This window comes from Numida meleagris, chromosome 8 (assembly GCF_002078875.1).
Source record: "Numida meleagris isolate 19003 breed g44 Domestic line chromosome 8, NumMel1.0, whole genome shotgun sequence".
Lineage (NCBI taxonomy): Eukaryota > Metazoa > Chordata > Aves > Galliformes > Numididae > Numida > Numida meleagris.
Genome location: NC_034416.1, coordinates 12,194,475 through 12,212,804, shown reverse-complemented (window position 1 = coordinate 12,212,804; position 18,330 = coordinate 12,194,475). Strand labels below are relative to the sequence as shown.

Sequence of the window (18,330 nt, the reverse complement as noted above, 5' to 3'; positions counted from 1 at the left end):
CTTTTTTTCCTCCCTCTTTTTTTCCTCCCTCTTTTTTTCCTCCCTCTTTTTTTCCTCCCTCTTTTTTTCCTCCCTCCTGAAATAATGCTATTGTGGAGTATGGCAGGCTTCTTAAAGTTAGCTTGTACAAATGATTTTCTGTTTAACAGAGCACTCAAAAGTCTGAAATATGCTGAGATGCAGAGTTGAATATATAGCTTAGTGAGTGAGTATATAGGGCTGGTCTCTGTTACGTTGTAATATGTGTTACATTACTCTGTAATATGATGTGGTATCTAGTCAGAATGCTGGTATTTCACACCCACTTCACATTAGCAGAAATATCTTATGAAGTGATGGCAGTGAAGAATGAAGAGCAGGGCTGTAGTACTTTAATCTTGTATTCTTTAAGGAGTAGTTATGTTTCTAATGTATTTTCTGTGTTAGTGGATATACCTGCTGATAAAAGAATCATGTCAACTTCCAGAATGGCACTGCTTAGCTGTCGGTTGTGTGAAGAGAGAACTGACATATCTAATAGATAGCATGTCATGGAAGGAAGGTAGAATGAAAGTGATTCTCAGTGCCATTAATTTGTCCTGTTACCTTAGGCTACCTGGGTAGTCTGTGTACCATACTGATCTGTAAAATAGAGATAACACTCCTGACCTCCTGTTGTGTATGTAGGCATATACATATGTAATTTAATAAATGCCACAAAAGAGATCCTATACAGGGAGTGCATAATGCAGATTCTTTCTTTCATCATTTGTGAAACGAATTAGCTAATATATGTTGACTGCAATAGCCTTAGTATTGCTGAAATAATAGCTCACAAGAGCACTGAAAATGATGTTAATTCTGAAAAGAAGATCTCTTTTTCTGTTATTTTCAAATACAACACTGTGCTTTGAATTTTTAGCACCTTGCAATATGTGCTTTATCTCCTCAGGCTGTGAGTCATGCTACTGACTTGCTGTATTTGAAGAGATGATATTCCGGAAATCTAACTTGGTAAGTCAATACTGAATGTAGGAAGAAACCCAAGAGGTCTGCTCAGTAAAACTTCAAAAACAAAATACAAACAGATCTTAGGCCTTTGTTTACTGCTATGGTCTGCCTGCAATTGTCATTGCTTGCAAGACCTCAACACATCATTTGCCTTTCCATTGTGTAGCAGAAATGCTAAGTCACAGCTTGAACCAGTGATGGAGCACCTGGTGGGAAGGCAGGGCTAACCCAGGGGAGCTCAGGTGCATGCAGTGTACCCGAGTGACCAGAAGGGGTGGAGCCAGGATCCACCCCTTCTCAGACCTCATTTAAGGGTCAGCAGTGGAGGCAAAGGTGTCTTACTGGAGATCCCTGCCTACCTGAGGCCTTCTGAAGGTAAGCAGCTTCTTTCCTTTGTTTCTGTGCCCATGGCTGTTGCATTTGAGCAAATCCTCACTTGCTGCAGCCTGGGACCTTGCTGCTCTGCTGTCATTACTGCACTTTCCATCAGGTTAGACATAACAATATGAGGGAAAAATTGTCCCATAGAGAAGTAGCTCCTTCTCATCAGTATACACCTGACATACCAGCAGGCCCAATCCATAACAGAATATTATTAGTCTGCCAAATACCCTATAAACTTGAAGTGAACGCTTTTATGAACTGAGTGTCCAGCTGAGCTAAGTAACATGCATTGTAGTATTCTGGTTTTTGTGTGTTTGTGTACTTATGTTTAGTAAGAACTCTCCTGTTGGATGAATCTTATTTTCTCATACATGACAAAACAAAATCCAGTTTAGTGAAGTTCTTTTATCTCAAGTAATTGTTTTGAGAGCTCTATTGACAAAGGTCTGTAGGTGCTAATTCTGTTCTTTGCACCTTAGGTACTGTCAGTTAGCTGGTGGGCACAGACTATGACACAGATTATTTTAACCTAATTCTGAATTAGCATCAAGGATTATTTTTTTGTGGTTACTGGAATTAGTGCTCTTTTTTCCTTTAGTTCTTGAAAATATTCCTGAACGTGGCAATGTCTCAGTGCAAGTGACTTACTGATCTACGGCGGTGTTTCACACGGCTTTATCATCATTCATGAAATAAAAACAGAAATAACCATATTTTTCACTAGGTGGCACTTGTAATACATAGCACAGACAGAGGCCTACATGGCCAATTAAGTGTCCCTATTAGTTGCTATTCAAATTTGTAGTTAGTAATTGAGCATGCTAAAAAAAGGATCAATGTAGTGCTGCCTGCAGCAGTTGTCATAGTTTCTTTTAATACTTACATTGATTAAATCCCCACCCCCGTCTCAGTGTAAAAGAGAATCAGCTCAGAGATTATCCTCTCTCCAAATCCTTGGATTCACTCTTCTCTAGTGCCCACTCCCCAGTCAGGTATTTTATCTACCTGAAAATTAAATACAGTAGAGGTACTTAAGGAGCAGGTTTTATTTTATGTTGCCAGATACAACCAAAACAAAGTGCTGATACATTCCCTACCGTTAATAAACATGACTGGGCATCAAACATCTTTGCTTTGCTCCAAGCTTCTTCCTAGCCAGCTCACCAAGCTCGATCCCCAATGCTGTTCAAGGCTGTTCATTGTGACAGGAAGCTGTAGTATGCATGAATAAAATCGGCCAGAATGTGAGGACATAGGTGACACTAGAAGTGAAGAGGAAATAAATAAGTGGCATGGAGAAAAACATTGAAATTGTAAAAGGAAGTCTACGTAGGGACCTGAGTATTACTTTTATATCTGAAGGTCAGTTGTTTTAGTTTCGCTAATGTTTGATTTCTCTTTTGGAGTATTTTACTAAACAGGTCTCCCTAATGCCCTTTCTATTCGTGACACAGATGACTCAAAATAGCACTGTGTAGGATAGAATTACACCAAAACTCAGTGCTTCAGCTCCTGTACTTGCCAATGCTTCTGGAGCTGCTGGGAGCTTCAAGACTAAAACTGAAGGCATGCAAAATTCTTGCTGTTTCCTTTGATGTCAGTTATAGTCTATTCAGGATGGAATACAGACAAAATCTAAGAATGAAAAGATCCTCTGTGAAGTTATACGGTGTTCGCTGATCAAACTGAAACCTACCTGGGTGTGGAAAGAGTCACTGAAAAAGGCTTTAAATGTACATGGCTGTAACAGTCGCATTGACTGGTATGGACTCTGCTGCCATTGCACATCAGTTTACCACCAATAAGTAATACTATGTCACTACTCAGTGCGCATTATCCTGAAGTGTGTGCACATCTGTGTGTTGAGAACGGATAGCATAAAGATCCTGAACCACAGCTGAGGAAGTCTAGATTCAGGTTCTAACTCAGGTCACCAAGTTTAATTTTGTAGTTAGCAAATTATTTTGTCTACTTTATTTATGGCAGTACAATGTATCTTGAATTGTTCACGGGTTCAATGATGTTCTTTACTATGAGTTGTAAAGAGTTGAACTTGCTGGGAAGACTGAACAAAATGCAGCTATTCCAATGGCTTCTGTTATGGAAACAAGTACAGTTTCAACAGCTGAGCTAGTTAAGTGTTTTCAAGTGTTAGACTTGCACATCATCTTCCTACTGAGCATTTCTTAGGGTTCGTATTTATTCAGTAAACTCAAAGAGAGCTTTGAGCTATTTATGTTGACTGTGCCCTTTTGAGGGAAGCTACTCTAAGTAGGCTTGCAGTTAGCATCATTAAACATTCATTACAAACTAGATGAGATTATTAAAAATAAATACTTTTGGTTCACTTGTTCAGATTTGCTGAGTGTATATCTGCCATTCTGAGTGAGAAACATTTGAGTTTGGCATTAAAAACAAAACTTCTAATGTCACAGTAAAAGAAGCTCTGATGTGGGAGGTGTAAAGGGTACAGCTGCTGTGCGAGTGCACAGCATCTGCAGTGGTGAAGCAAAAACTGGGCTTAGAAAAAGAAGTGTGTGGGCACTAACTTTGCTGATTTTGGAAGGTGTCGCACCTCTTGGTGCCCTTTTTGACTGTAGCCTTGATGTGCTAGAGATCCTGTGGCTGGAAGACTATTACTCAGTATCATCGATCTGTTCCTCAGAGCCGGAGGGGAGGAGTTGCTCAAGCAAACAGACGTACTGGCAAACGCTTTCCAAAAGGAAAAATGTTTGGAAGATCCTCTCTGCTTTCCTTCCAGGGGTGCTATGTAGGAGTTGCTCTAGGTTTTAATTCATGGATGAATAGCATGTGCAATTTACTGCTGCAAGATCTTATTCAGGGTCAAGAGCTTAGAAGGGTTCAGATAAAGGTGCGATAATTACATTAATCATAGGCCGTACTGTGTTTGAAGAATGCCTGTCCTTATTCTTCAAGCTACATGTTATCAGGGGTAGTTTTTCAGTTGTCTGGTGTGTGATTTACTGAAGTTTTCTCTGAAGTATATGTGTTCAAGTTGTGATTATTTGAAAGGCAGTATACTTAATTGCATTTGTTTTGCATAATGATCTTTGCTTCCACTATTACAACTGCATAATAGTATTTCACACATTTTATAGTGTCTTACAATTCAAGAAGATCAAAGTATTTTGCAGATAATTTCTATCTTTATGCTTATAACAGCTGGATAAATATTTTTGCTCAAATCTAATCTGTCATGCTGCCATTTATATGACTGCTAAACCAAACGTGAGATAGAAGTATCTGTGCAGATAATCATCTCCCCCTAAACTATGAGCTATTTACAAAGTCACTTGGCATAACTATATTGAGGAAGGGACATCTTGAGTAATATTCACTCTCTATAGATTGAGAACTGAAGCAGAGAGAGTTCACCTGGCAAGAAGTCAACACCTGAAGAATAACCCTGTGCCTTATCTCCTGTGCCATTCTTTCTCCTCTGTATCTCTTTAAATTCTCATTGAGCATGTGACCTGATGATTATGATGTGTTGAAGCAGTGAAACTCTGATTGTAAGGAAGGCAGTGGCAGAGCTGAGGAGGCATGTCAGAATTCTTCCATTGTATTCTGATTTTGTTTTGCTTTGTAATCCTTTAGAAGAAAGAAAAACCAGTCCTAGTATGTGGATTCTGAAAAAATAACTGAAGAATACTCTTTTGATGCAGAGTCTTTTTTTTATTATTTTCTCCTTGGTTTGTATGAGTGATGAGTCTCCAAAAGATACAGTCAGTGAATTTATAAGCAAATCTAAATTGGTATAAATCTCCTTCAGGCCTTTTCAGGTCTTTCAGCACCTGATTGTAGAGATGCGGAGAAGGTGGCAGTGTTCCATTTGGCTCAATGAACTGAACTTAAAAGTTGGTAAGAAAGTCTGAGCTGGTGTAATTTAGATGTGGAAATGCTAAATGAAGGTGAACGTTGCATCATTTTTTTTCTCATTTCAATTTCTGTAGCTCTTGACTGGTACCTGAGTTTAGGCTTTGGAAGATGCTGCTTACATTTTAACAAGACAGCCTAAAATAGCATTATAGTAATTACAGTGGACTTATTCTTTTCTTTGAGTCTAAAGTAATTCTTCCCTGTCTCAAAGGGCTTTGAAATGAAGTGCCACAAGTCCAACCAGGCAGGGCTCTGTGCCAGGTAAGGCAGAGATACCTTGCGGTGTTGTTAGAGAGCTCTTGCTGGTGCAGTAGGAGATCAGACAATGCTGTGTGACTAAACAGCCCTTAATGTTGCAGGGGTGCAGAGGCTTCTCAGTAGCCATCGTGCAGAGAAAATCCCAAAGATACAAACTAAACAGAATTGTTGTCCCATCATTAGATCTGTGTGGGCTTTTGTACTGAAAAGGTTGATGATAGTGCCTGGCAGTCACAGCGCTCTAGTTGTCCTTAATTGAGTCTTCTGCACAGTGACCTGTATGTGGGGACTGCAAAGTGGTGGAATGAAAAATCTCTCAGGAGCTGGAGAGGATGGTTGCAGTAGGGTTTAAAACAGGGGAGGTGTTTTAGAGTTGATTATCAGTACACTAGCAAAGTGTTTCCAAAAACAAGCTTGGAAGCCACAGTATTCTGCTGTCTTCTTTTCCACTTAGCACTTAGGTGCTTGTTGTTCTTATCTTTTGGTGACAATGACAGAAAGAGGAGAATACATGCAAATAATTGCTTTATGGATGCTACTTAAGTAGTGCTCTAAGTCCAAGTATATAAAAACTCTTTATAAATACAAAGAAGATGATATTTGCAGTCTCCAAAGTGTTAAATATACAGTAGTCATACTGTCTTGGATGCCAGAGCTTCTGAAGAAAAAGCTTTTCAAGTAATAAGCATCATGTGTCTACTATGACGTGAGTGTTAGCTTATTTTCATACATGAAAATATGATGGGCAGATTTGCCTAGAGTCACACTGCCTCTGGAACAGAACATTTCCACAGGAGTTTGTTCTCTGCTTTGTATGGTATATGACTATCTTTTCCCCTCTATCTTTTACTTCCTGCAATTTATCACATACATGCAGCTGTCATGCGTTCACCTATCTCCTTCTAAGTGATGTCCTACTTGTTCTTCTCTTCAGAATTTCTCAGGATCCAGCTGTGAATATCACTCAGTGGCTTTATTATTTTGTATTTATTAGAAGACTAGTATATTGTAGCTAGAATAGTTTTAGTTGTGTATGTCAAAATGTCATTCTCATTTTCTCTGAATCTTCACAGATAGATTGGACTAGGGAGCTACTTAATACATGCTTATGGCTTAAATAGCCTGGATAGATTGACCCTGTGACATGGGTTGTGCTTGCAGAATTCTTGTTCCTATCACGTTGCAAATAACCATGGAGATTTTTATTTTATTTATATCTCAGGATAGTTGGTAATAAAGAATTACAGTGTACTGTTCTCATGCTCTCATCCCTTGCTAGCAATCTGTGTTTTCAGTTACAGTGAAGATTTCTGAGCTGAGGGCAGGTCCCAGTTACTGGAAGGTGGGGGCTGGTGTTTTCTGTGGGGATAAAAATTTGTTCTAGTTGCATTCACGTGAGCCTTGCACAAAGTGGTTGTTCAAAAGAATATTAGGACAAATGGTTATAATAGGACAGTATTATATAGTGAGTATTATGTAGTGAGGCACCGGCACAGGTTGCCCAGAGAGGTGGTGGATGCCCCATCTGTGGGGACACTCATGGTCATACTGGACTGGGCTCCGAGCACCCGGTTGAGCTATAGGTGTCCCTGTTCACTGTGGGGCATTTGAACTAGATGATCTTTAAAGGTCCCTTCCAACTCGAACTGTTCTAGGATTGTCTTTCCTTTGTGCTAAAATTCAGCTGCCTTGAATAATCTACTTTCTTTGATTTAAATGTCCTTTTTTTGTTGCTGTTTAAAATGAAAAGAAAAAAAGGCAACCCTCTTTCATTACCATCAAGGGTACTGTCTTGGTCTTGTTTCCTGTATTCTAGTATACTGGACATTCTTGAATCTTGAAGCTGCAAACCAAGTATGACCCCGCAACTTTTAAAAAAAGTGAGATATTAATGTGTAGTCTTAGCAATTGTAATGCATTAATTTTTCAAATACAATATTAGAAGCCCCATTTCACAGAATTTCATAACAACGGAGTTGATTGCTTCAATTACAATAACTCTTATCTTCTGTCCCTTTCATTGCTTTCTGAATATCCCTTGCTACCTCTCCTGTCATGTCCTCTCCTTGACTTTCAGCTTTGGGAGCAAACTGAATCTTATTTTATATGTGTGTATTTACAGGAACGCAGAATATCCCACATCAGAAGGGATTCACTCAGCTCTCGGCATGTGTGGACTCCTCAGTTTAACCAGGAGCTTGTGGAACTGCTGTCTTGTAGTTCTTGTTCTGACAAGTGGAGATAAGTTCTGATCCTTGTGATGAGTCCAGCTGTGGCAGGTGAGATACAGCTCCAGCTCCCTTCTGACTGCCTGCTCTATCTCACTGAGAGAGATTTCCACCCTCCTGGCAGAGTTAGCTGAACGGAGCTGTAGGTGTACTGAAAAGGGTAGAAACAAAACCGTCCCTTTCAAATGGCACGAGGGAGCAGTGAATTTATTTTCTTTCATTTTCTGTTCGGAGTGCCTGAAACAATGTATGGAGTGTGTTGTGACTTGTGGGAGTAGGATGTTATGACATCTGAAGGTGCAACACGTGCTGGTGTGGTCATGGCAGGGCGTGCAGTGGGGAGGCAATCGGACCTGGCCTAGTCTCAGCACTTTGGTCACAGAAAGAAGGTACCAGAGTAAACTGTCCTAAGAGTTGCATTTTGTTGTACTGGCCATTGTTTCCTCCGCTTTCTTAGTGCATGCAGCTGAGGCACTAGTTGCATTGGCTATTAAAAGCATGCAAAAATACAACTAAAATAAAAGTTAAGGATCCTGTGTAGAAAGCTATACAGATAAGTGCTTGGAACAAACCCGCTTATATTGAATGAAACATTGATTTTTGTTTTTTTTTTCTAACTAATCAAAGAACCCTCTGTTCTGCTTATGCTAGGGAACAATATGACAGATTCCAGCCTGTGAATGAGGCTTGTAAACATTTCTTTCAAAGTGTTACACTCCAAATTTACAATATTAAAAAGGGATTTTATACACACTATATAGGAAGCGCCCTGAAAAAAGAACCATTTATATAATTACTTCCCTACTATGTATTCTTTAAGTATTGCTCTGACTGTAATTCCCAAGTATTTTTCCTGCCATATTTCCTTTTTTTGACTAGAACTATTTCTTGATTTCTGTTAGGGAACAGGAAGGAGTACTTGAGGTCCCAGGCTCAGTGTGTTCTTTTCTTTTTCTCAAAGCCTTCCAGCAGGATATCCCATTTTCAAAATAAATACAGCATTTTGTTTTTGGAAAACAGGAAGGGCAGGCCATGGAATGGATGGCAATAAAGATTGTTGCTGAGATTTCCAACCTTGGATCTCAAATTTTAACAAAGTGTGCAGAACAGAAGCATGAACCTTCTGTTTTGGAGGATTTCAAGGAACAGAAATCCTAGCTGGAAAAAGATTCCAGTGTATGTTTTCTGTCTTTTGTCTAAAGATTTGTCCACAAACTTCACCACTTGAAATACAGGCTAGGTTGTAAACATGTGGATAATTCCTTTGTAGACTAGCTTTAGATATTAAGTCTGCTGATAATTATATGAATAAAAACTAAACCAAGTTTTATTACACAATAAGGAGCCAATGCATCCTATTCCTCCATTTGTGTGTTTTTTTTCCTCTCCTGCTGAAGTTGTTCTGGAAAATTTTAATGAGCCATCTGCTGAAATACGGTTTTGGTCTGTAAATCAACTGGGAAAAAAATAGCAGCAGATTCCTCAGAAGAAAAGCTATTCCTTAAACTTGTTCAGAGTGCTATCTTCTAATCTTAGCAACAAACCTTTTCTTTTGTGGTGTATTTTTTTATTTTTATTTTTAATTCCTATTAAATTCATAGAGCCAGAGAATCTGCTCTGGAACAATCTCTATTGTTTACAAATGAAATGGTTAAAGATATTTGTTACACAGACAAGTTTTGTCTTCAGCCACACCTGTGATAAATCCTGTTGGGATCATTTATCTGGCTGGTTCCCATACAAAATGTCTATTGCTTTGCAGGTTTATCAGAGGAATCTTGTGTTAGTGGAGATGCTCAAATGCTGATGTTGGTTATGTTCAATGATGTTTTAATAACATCACTTTTCATAATAAAACCAGCATTTTAATGTTCAGAGGAATGAAAAATATCAGATGTAGGTTAAGCCTGTGTTTGATTATATATAAGCTGGCTGGAGTTTTTCTGTGAGAGAATCCTAGGTTTGGTACTTACAGGGACGTATTTTCAAAGTCTTCCATGAGATTTTAGGAATTCCTTCACTGTCAAATGCTACCAGCTGCATTGAATCAGAGGCAATGGATGGCACTTGCTGGCACATGCTTACTTTTTCATTAGCATAGATTATACTGATGCCACATCTGCTGACTGAGCTGGGAGGATCCTTTTCTCCTGGTCTTCACAGAAAGAAAAGTTGGCATAACTACATAGATCTTGGCACGGCTCACTTGCATACATTTAGATGTTTGCTAGTCATGCAGTAATGTTCGTCTTTTTCTATTAGCAGTCTTATTTATCAGGGATTTCTGATGAAGATATTGTTACTTATCAGTGTTTACATTTGGCTATCATTTGTAATAGTAAATCTTGTGAACAAATCTCATATGTAAAAAATTCTGTGCATGTGAAGAGTACTTCCATGGTCTTATCTTATCCAGAACATTTAATTCTATAAAATTGTGATATTGCACCTTCCCATTGGATTGCCTTTGGAGTCAGGTCCTCATGTATAGCAACATGTTACAAGAGGAGACATGCTAATTCATTATAGTTGCTTTGCAGTAACTACATTGACAGGAAAAACTGTCCATCCAAGGAGATATGCTTGTATCCAGTGTGGATCATGGCATCTTCTAAACCAACTCTGAGGGCCAGACAGCAGTGCTTGGGAAGGCTCAGCTTCGAGGGGAGGAGTCAGTGCTGCCTGAGAAGTGGGGCTGAGGGCTGGTGCCATCAGCAGCACACACCTGCCAATGCTTGTCTCTTTGGTTATGTTTTCCCATCATAGAATGGTTCTTTACAAAATACAGTCAGGCTTCTCTAAGCTCAGTATGATTTCCACTTCAGTTGAGCTATTTGCTCTTCTCAGCGGAGTCATCTCGCACCCACACTTCTTTTCACTGCAATTAGAGGGGCAGGTAGTTGTTGCTGGAATTAGCAAGGCACTATACCACCTGCTGCAAGTTTTTGTGTTTGTTATCTTTGCAGCCATCTTTTGGCGAATGATGGGGAAGGGTTAGAGACTGTTTCCTATTGCTTTGTACTACATAGTATCTCGGAGGAGCTGGGTTCCCTCCCCTGGGTCCAGCAGGTCCCAGGCTTCACCCACTGAGGAATGCAGCAGGAAGCAAGTTTATGTATGGCACTGGACCTTTTGTAACGCCTTACTGGAACAGAATTGCCCAGTAACATCAATTCAGGGGAAAATAAGGGAGCTCCAGATCACCGGGCACAGCTGTGACTTCATATCCCCTTGCAGTGCTCTGTCTGTGACCACCAAGGAGGGCTGACGGTTTCAGGCAGTTCTATGGGACTGTGCCTCCCTGAGGTGGGAGTGCTGCCTTGCACCCTTGTCACTGGGTGCTGGGAGCCACCAGCAGGGAGCTGCTGGCCTCACATAGCAGCAGCAGCAGCAATACTTACCTAATATAGGGAGAATTTGTGCTTGATAATGCCAGGCCATTCTAATCCTCATCTTACTTGACCCTTCCCTGCAAGGAAATAAGGATACCCAAAGTTATCCCGACAAGTAGATCAACGCATCAGTTTTTCCTGGTAGATTTAGGACTGTATCACTTGTGTTTTGTTCATGTTTATCAACTGCAGCTCCATAACCAAGTGCACTAGGAATGTGTTCATTTTTAAATTAGTACTTGTGGCTGTGGTGTGATCATCGGACTTGAAGGAGTGTTCTTACTGAGCAACTATATTAAGCCAGCCCCATTTTTGTTTGCTGCTCTTTGTAATGAGTCATTGTTTCTGATCTTCATGTGCTTCTTATCTAGTAGATTTTATTTCTGTTTTTGAGTAGTACAAATTTAGGCACAGAAGAGCTTAATTGTCTCTTTCAGAATTTAGGAAGTCTGCTTTAAGTCCCCAAGCAGGCTTTATCTGAGTCCACACAGCTTCACTGCTTGGCTGCATAGCTGGACTGAGCAGTGCTAGCTGCAGCTGGAGTTTCTTTGTAAGGAAAATATTCTTTTCTCATTTTGTCTATGTGGACAGTACATATCTCAGATGAAGAGGATTGCTACCTTTATCAAAATGTAGAGATTTATGTGTGAGCAACTGCTGTTGTTTTACTAAGAATGTAAAACAGTTGCAGATAGTGAAGAAATAACATACAAATCATACGAACTGAGCTCAAAAAAAAAAAAAAGCAGTTAATCTATGTTATCATCTTCTGTTCCAATGACTTTGTAACTGGTGATGTGAAAAGTGATGAAAAATGAAACATCTGAACCTCTGTGGCAATTTCTTCCTAGTAAAACGCTTTATTCTGTTTGTTAATGCCTCTACACTGGCAGGCTGTGGGAGACATAGCTTGTGTTATGTTAAAGCTTTTAATATTTTATCCAGGGCTCTTTTGTAACTGGAACTTTTACATTTGTAATTTGTGGCTTTGGAGTTTTTGAATTATATGGCTGAAATGTGCTTGAAATTGCTCACAAGTGTTTGTAGCTTTTGTTGTATGGAGCAGAGGTCTGCTAAACGTTAGTTATGTAATTATTGAGGTGATTGGCTACAACGATTCAAGTGGTATTGTGGTACAGTTCTACTTTTCTGTTTGTCTCCCGCAACCCTGTCCACAGAGCAACCTTCTCTGACAGTGCTTATCACTGATGGGGAACAAGTTTGCAGCCGCAGCTCAGTTAGCACTTTCAAGTGGAGTCCCCAGCAGTTCAGCTGGTGGTGGTTTTTTATTTAATAGTATTTGTCTAATAAAATTCAAAGCTGGAATGAGTTTGGGAATCCTTAACTTCAATGTTTTCTGCCTTAGCAGTAGCCAATGTTTCATCTTTGAAGTAACTATGGTAAGTGTTTCTTTTTTTGTATCTCAGAGTGCTAGTTTGCTCACTGTACAGGCAGATGGTAACTTTCTTTCCTTGTGACACAATGCCTAGTGTCTAAGAGGTAGTAACAGTGAAAAAGTGGCAGAAGAAAATAGAGAGCATTTAGTGAGTATCACTTATCAGAACAGCAGCGGAGCTGAATCAGAAGTGTTGCTTTGGAGTCGGGTAGGAAGGACATCAAAGCCTGGGAGGATGCAGCGAATGTGCCAGCCCTGGGCAGTACTCCGTTCCTCTGACTTCCAGCACATTGCTGCAGGCTGTAAGTTCCCTAGAAGCTGCTTTGCTGTGCCCATCTCTTTCTACATTAGGAATGTAAAGAATACAGTAATGTATTCTTTATATATACAGTATGTATACAGTAATGCAGGCTACCACCAGATCAGAGCAGCACTGGTTTATACTTGCATTGTTTTGGTACCAATTATGCTGTGGTATGCAGGCAATGCAGGAATCTCTGGTGTTCTGATTTCTTGCTGTATCACAGTTGCTCCAGTACTTCGGCTGGGGAGTAGGGTGGGGAAAAGGTTTCTTGAACCTTTCAACTTAAATCTCTCATCTTCAAAGAACAGGAATAACAATCATTTGTTTGAAGTTGGATACTCAGCCTTACCAATAGGAAAAATAAAAATCTGATCTGCCTCCCTTTGCAATATGATGGACTGCTGAGTTTCTGACCTCTTATGGACAATTATGACACTGTGGTATCTTTACATGAGCAGAGCTTAACCTCTTACTTACATTTGAAGTCCTGGCCTAAATTCAATAATAAACAACTTAGGTTTTGATTTGCCTGTATTCAATCTCAAAATGGAAAATATTACTAAATAGTAAATAAGTGTTGTGAGCTGTTTTGTACAGTTGTCTTCCTCTGCTCCCTACCTGTGCCAGAAGCCTTGTAAAATGCTCAGTGCCAAAATGCTCTTGCCCCAAAGGGAGGTTAGGTACGAGCATTAATGTTTTATTTCCACCAGTAATAGAGATGCTAGTCGTGCTGAGTCCTCTAAGTTTGTATGTGATGAGTTGGATGCTCACCTAAATGGGGAATATTATGTTTTATTCCTAGATGGTATGGGAGCATAGTTGTAGTCATCTTCATAACACATGGAAGTGATCAGGAAATATTTTCAGATTTTCCTGAAAATAATTCTGGCATGACTGCAAGGAGTCTTCTGTTTTGCAGTCTTCTGCACAATTTGCCATGTTCTTCATGTGGCCCGAATGTGGTGACCAAGAGTTAGTTAAGATGATCTGTAATAGAAATACTGCTTTAGCAAAGTCCTCTACTTAATTTTGATGAATATCTTTTTTTTCTCTGGCCAAGATGCTCTCTTCTTGTAGACTGAGACACCTTCCCACTTCACATCTATTGCGTACTGATTCGAATCAGTACTTTTGGTGTAAGAAATAATGTAAAAATAATAAGATTCAAAAAGAAACTCATAATTTTCGGACTTGAAGTCATTTGCAATTCATGTTTTTAATCTTTAAGTAAGTATTTGATCGCACTGTTATAAAGTGATGAAGAACATTCATGAAAAACAATTTTTCATGCAAAACTGTTCTGATCAATACTGAGTCTTCAGGGCAAAAAGCAAAGTTGTGAAGTAACTGCTTAATGTTTGTTACCTTGCAGTACCATGACCACTAAAGGTCTGATGTTATTCCCCTCTATTATCTTTTCTTGTCATACTTATCTCTGCTTAGAAGGCCTGCAGGGCTCTGCCCAGGGAGCAGCAACAGATGGTGTGGTGCAGCCACGTGGTGTCTGCTCAGCATGCAGATCTGCTCCCCCTGCTCAGGGCAGAGATCTGTTCAGCAGGAGCGACAGGAAAGATGTCTGGGGACAGAGATAGAGAAGATCAGGAAGCAAGATCTGCAGTTTTTTCTATTCAGGCAAATGTTTTCCTAGGAGACAATGCAGCTTCCCTGCATTGCTCACATTGCTTCCTACGCAGAACAGCTCCAGGGTTTCTGTTCACAGAGGAGAGCAGTACAGAACCTTGTGTTGTGCTCAGGTGCAAGGTTCCAGAACACGCATTCTGCAGTAGCAGTAGAATAAAATAATGTACCTAGTTCTAAATTGAAACATAACTTGTTAGCAGGACCATATACAGGGGACTACACTCAGTGAACCAAGTATAGAATAGAATCATAGAGTCACTGAGGTTGGAGCAATGATGGTCCTTCTCAATCCTGTGTCCCCAGATCAAGAAGCATGTGTGTCACCAGTAGTTGCCAAATGCTTACAGAGGGCACAAAGATGCTTGTGAAAATAAATTTGTGGTGGCACATAGATTACATAATGACAATTTCTATGTCAGAGGCTGTAAGGACCTTTGTCACTCATGGCTCTGCTACTTCTCAGTCAGATGTCACAGCAGTGTAACAGCACTTAGAGAGGCTCTGGAAGAGAGGAAGCAGGAAGCACCAAGAGCTTTGTGCTTGAAAAATTCCTGGTTTGTGTCTCTGCACGTTCTGACAAGGCCCAGACCCCTCCTGGGGTTCTTTGGTAGGTTGCCTTTCTTCTCCCTCGTGTAGTATTGAAAGCTAGGACCCGACCTTCTACAGCCATCTGTCAATTCACAAGGTATTTCATTACACATCTAGGAAGATGTTTTGAGAGGAGTGAATGGGGAAATTCTGTCTTTGTTGCAGCTACTGTCTGCAGTGGAGCTGACCTACCACAGCAGCAAAACTGCTGGGAGGCTCCCAGGAGAAATACTGTGGCTTCAGGAACATCCCAGTGGGTGTGTGTTGGCTTAATGTTCTCAGAATGCAGGAGATGTATCAGTGAGTCACCATATGCAGAAGAAAACGTTAGAAATTTTCATGCCTTATTTGTTCCCCAGTACCATAACGGTGCATGAACTTAGTGCAGTCGGGAGCCTTGAGAGCGTCTCTGAGTGCATCTAGGACTTTCAGTAGATGTCATCTGCCAGATGAGAGTGTACCTGCAGGATAGGGGCAGAAGCCACAAGCTTAGTGCTTATGACAGACTCACAGAATTGTAGGGGCTGAAAGGGACCTCTGGAGATTGAGTCCAACCCCCCCCCCCCCCCCCCCCCCCCCCCCGGTCAAGCAGGATCCCTGCAGTAGATTACACGGGAAGGTATCCAGGCAGGTATTGCGTATCTTCAGAGGAGAGTCCACAACCTTTCTGGGCAACCTGTCCCAGTACTCTGTCACTCTCAAAGTAAAGCAATTTTTCCTCATGTTTGTATGGGAATTCCTGTGTTCCAGTTTCTGCCCATTGCCCCTTATTCTGTTGCCACACACCACCAAAAAGAGTCTGCTCCCGTTGACTTGACTCCCACGCTTTAGATCTTTATAAGCAGTGCTGAGATCCCTTCTCAGCATTCTCTTCTCCAGACTGAACAGCCCCAGGTCTCTCACCCTCTTCTTGTACGGGAGTTGCTCCAGGCCCCTCATCATTTTTGTGGCCCTCCCCCCCCCCCGCTGTACTCTCTCTAGAAGTTCCCCCTCATTTTTGAATTGAGGAGCACAGAACTGGGCACAGTGTGCCAGATGTGACTTCACCAGGACAGAATAGAGGGGGAGGGCCACCTCTGCTGACCCGCTGGCCACGCTCTCTTTAATGCACCTCAGGATACCATTGGCCTTCTTGGCCTCAAGTGCATGCTGCTATCTATCCCAATAGACTGCTTAAAGGAAAAGCTTGGTTCAGACAGTGAGACTTAGCTAATTTTAATACCTGTTAGAGGAAATGAAGGTGAAGTCCTCCAACAAGAGTTGGCCCCTGCTAAGTGCATGTTCTTTACGTTGCTAAAGAAGAGGCAGAAGCTTTCTGGAGCTGACATACAGCATTGGTTCATATTTCCAAAGCAAAAGACAAGTGCTAAAACTTAATTGTTAAAGTTCCTGTTTCCTCCTTCACTTGACATTTGAATTTTAAGGTCAAGATTAGGAGAAGCAAATCAGAATGCCTGTATTTAAAATCAGGTGGTGCTCTACTGGTATCACTTAAAAAATGGCTGAGGAGAGGAGAAGTTTAACCATCAGAATCTATTTTCAAGAGTGGTACCTTCATTTAGCTTTTACTTATATTTGTGTTCAGAGGGGATCTATGTGACATTACTATGGGGTTGCAAATGTGTTATAAGGGGCCTGTTGCAGCAAGGATGGCCACTGTTTCTCTTTGATTTCATTGTCTGCCTCTTGGTTGAGAGTGATCAGGCAATGCAAAAGCCACAGGCTGCTCTGGTTGAGAGAGATGCCAGGAAAACAGTGAGTACAAGACCGCAGGAAACAAGTGATTACCCAGAGCTGGCTCTGAAGGAAGGCATGGACCTCACAGGGCAGGCTAGGAGAAAAGGCTGTTTGTAATGAAGATAATTTGATTACCTTTTTCTCTTTAAGAAATGGACCGCTGATAAAGTTCAAAGTCATTCAAAGTCAGCCTTTCATGGGACAGAGGTATCAGCAGCAGCATTCCTGTGGTGAAAAGGTGCAGCTTCTACACCACTATCTTATTTCACACACCCATCCTTACTGAGGATTTGGTCACTGCTGAGTTGAGGCTGCAGTGCTCCAGTGAAACAAGCTGCTGCCAGAACAGCGGCTAAAGTTTGGAGCTTCTATGTGGTGCAGGAAGAGATGACAGGCTGCAGGCATTTCTAAAAGCCCTGTTTCACTTTTCAGCTTGGAATCCTCTATCATTCTTATATAGCTGAATGAAGAATGAATCAGAACCAAGAGAACTATTTACAAATATAAAATGAAAAGTATGGAGCCAAAGCTTATCTGACTTTCTCAAGCATACCGTATAGGTAAAATGCATCCTTGTACATTAGCAAATGTGAACTTGAAATAAATACAGTGCTTCAAGGGCTGGCCTGTTGTGCTGGTGATGCTGAAAGAACTAGGGAAAGAATTGTGGTAGGGCTATCTGAACTGCTGTGTTTAGTTTTGGCCTCGCTGCGTTTCCAGAGGTTGCTGCTAACAGAGAGCGGCCACAGGGGCTGGGTGGAGCAGTTCCATTCTTGGCAGGTCAGCCTGAGAAGCGTGCAGATGAGCATGTCATCTCCCACTTCTGGGGCTGCTGTCCAGGTGAGCAGGTGGGCCAGAGGGATGCTGGTCAAGAGGAAATTCCTGCAGCATTTGTTAGAGAGAACCTTTAAATAACTTTCTTTTTTTCCTGTTATGCCTTCAGTGTTTAGATGATGCAGGGACAAGGTCTACTAATGCTAAGATGTCATTTGGTAATATTTCATTAGTCTTAGCCCCAAATGAACTTTGCCTTGTAAAGTGCTGTGCAGCGCCTGAGAGTGGTAGGAGAAAAAGAAAGCCTCAGTTGTTCCGAAAGCAGCTGTGCAAGGGGAATGCAGAACACAGGTGAATTCCTTACGGCTCCTATAAGCAGCCTCAATGTCTTCCTGTTTTTCTCTCTGAGTATTTGGAGTGGAGGGAGAATGGGTAGGTTTGTTAGAACTGAACAGAGAAGGAGGAAGTTCCTGAAGGGGCAGGTACATACAGGTCTCTGCTAATGTCCTTTGAGCTGGCTTGATGTTTTAAAAAATATTTCTTGCTTCCATAAGTTTAATCACCTGGGGAAACAGATTCTCACCTGTTGTTGGTTCTCACTTGTTTTTTGCCTGTGGAGGGCAAAGGCTGGCTCTGTCTGCTGTATCTGCTGATTGAATGTAACAGAATACACAGTCCTATGCATCGGGTTTAATTTGTCCAATGGAATCTATCCCTGTTGCATGCAAATTGATTCTG

At 41.0% G+C, this 18,330-nt stretch overlaps 1 long non-coding RNA gene across 1 annotated transcript in view; it reads left to right on the top strand.

Moving 5' to 3' along the window:
- Nucleotides 1,335-18,330, top strand: part of LOC110403446 — a 39,484-nt gene continuing 22,488 nt past the window's right edge. Inside the window, exons 1-2 of the long non-coding RNA XR_002441668.1 lie at nucleotides 1,335-1,365; nucleotides 7,655-7,811. This is a non-coding gene — a long non-coding RNA (uncharacterized LOC110403446). The remainder of the gene's footprint in view (nucleotides 1,366-7,654; nucleotides 7,812-18,330) is intronic.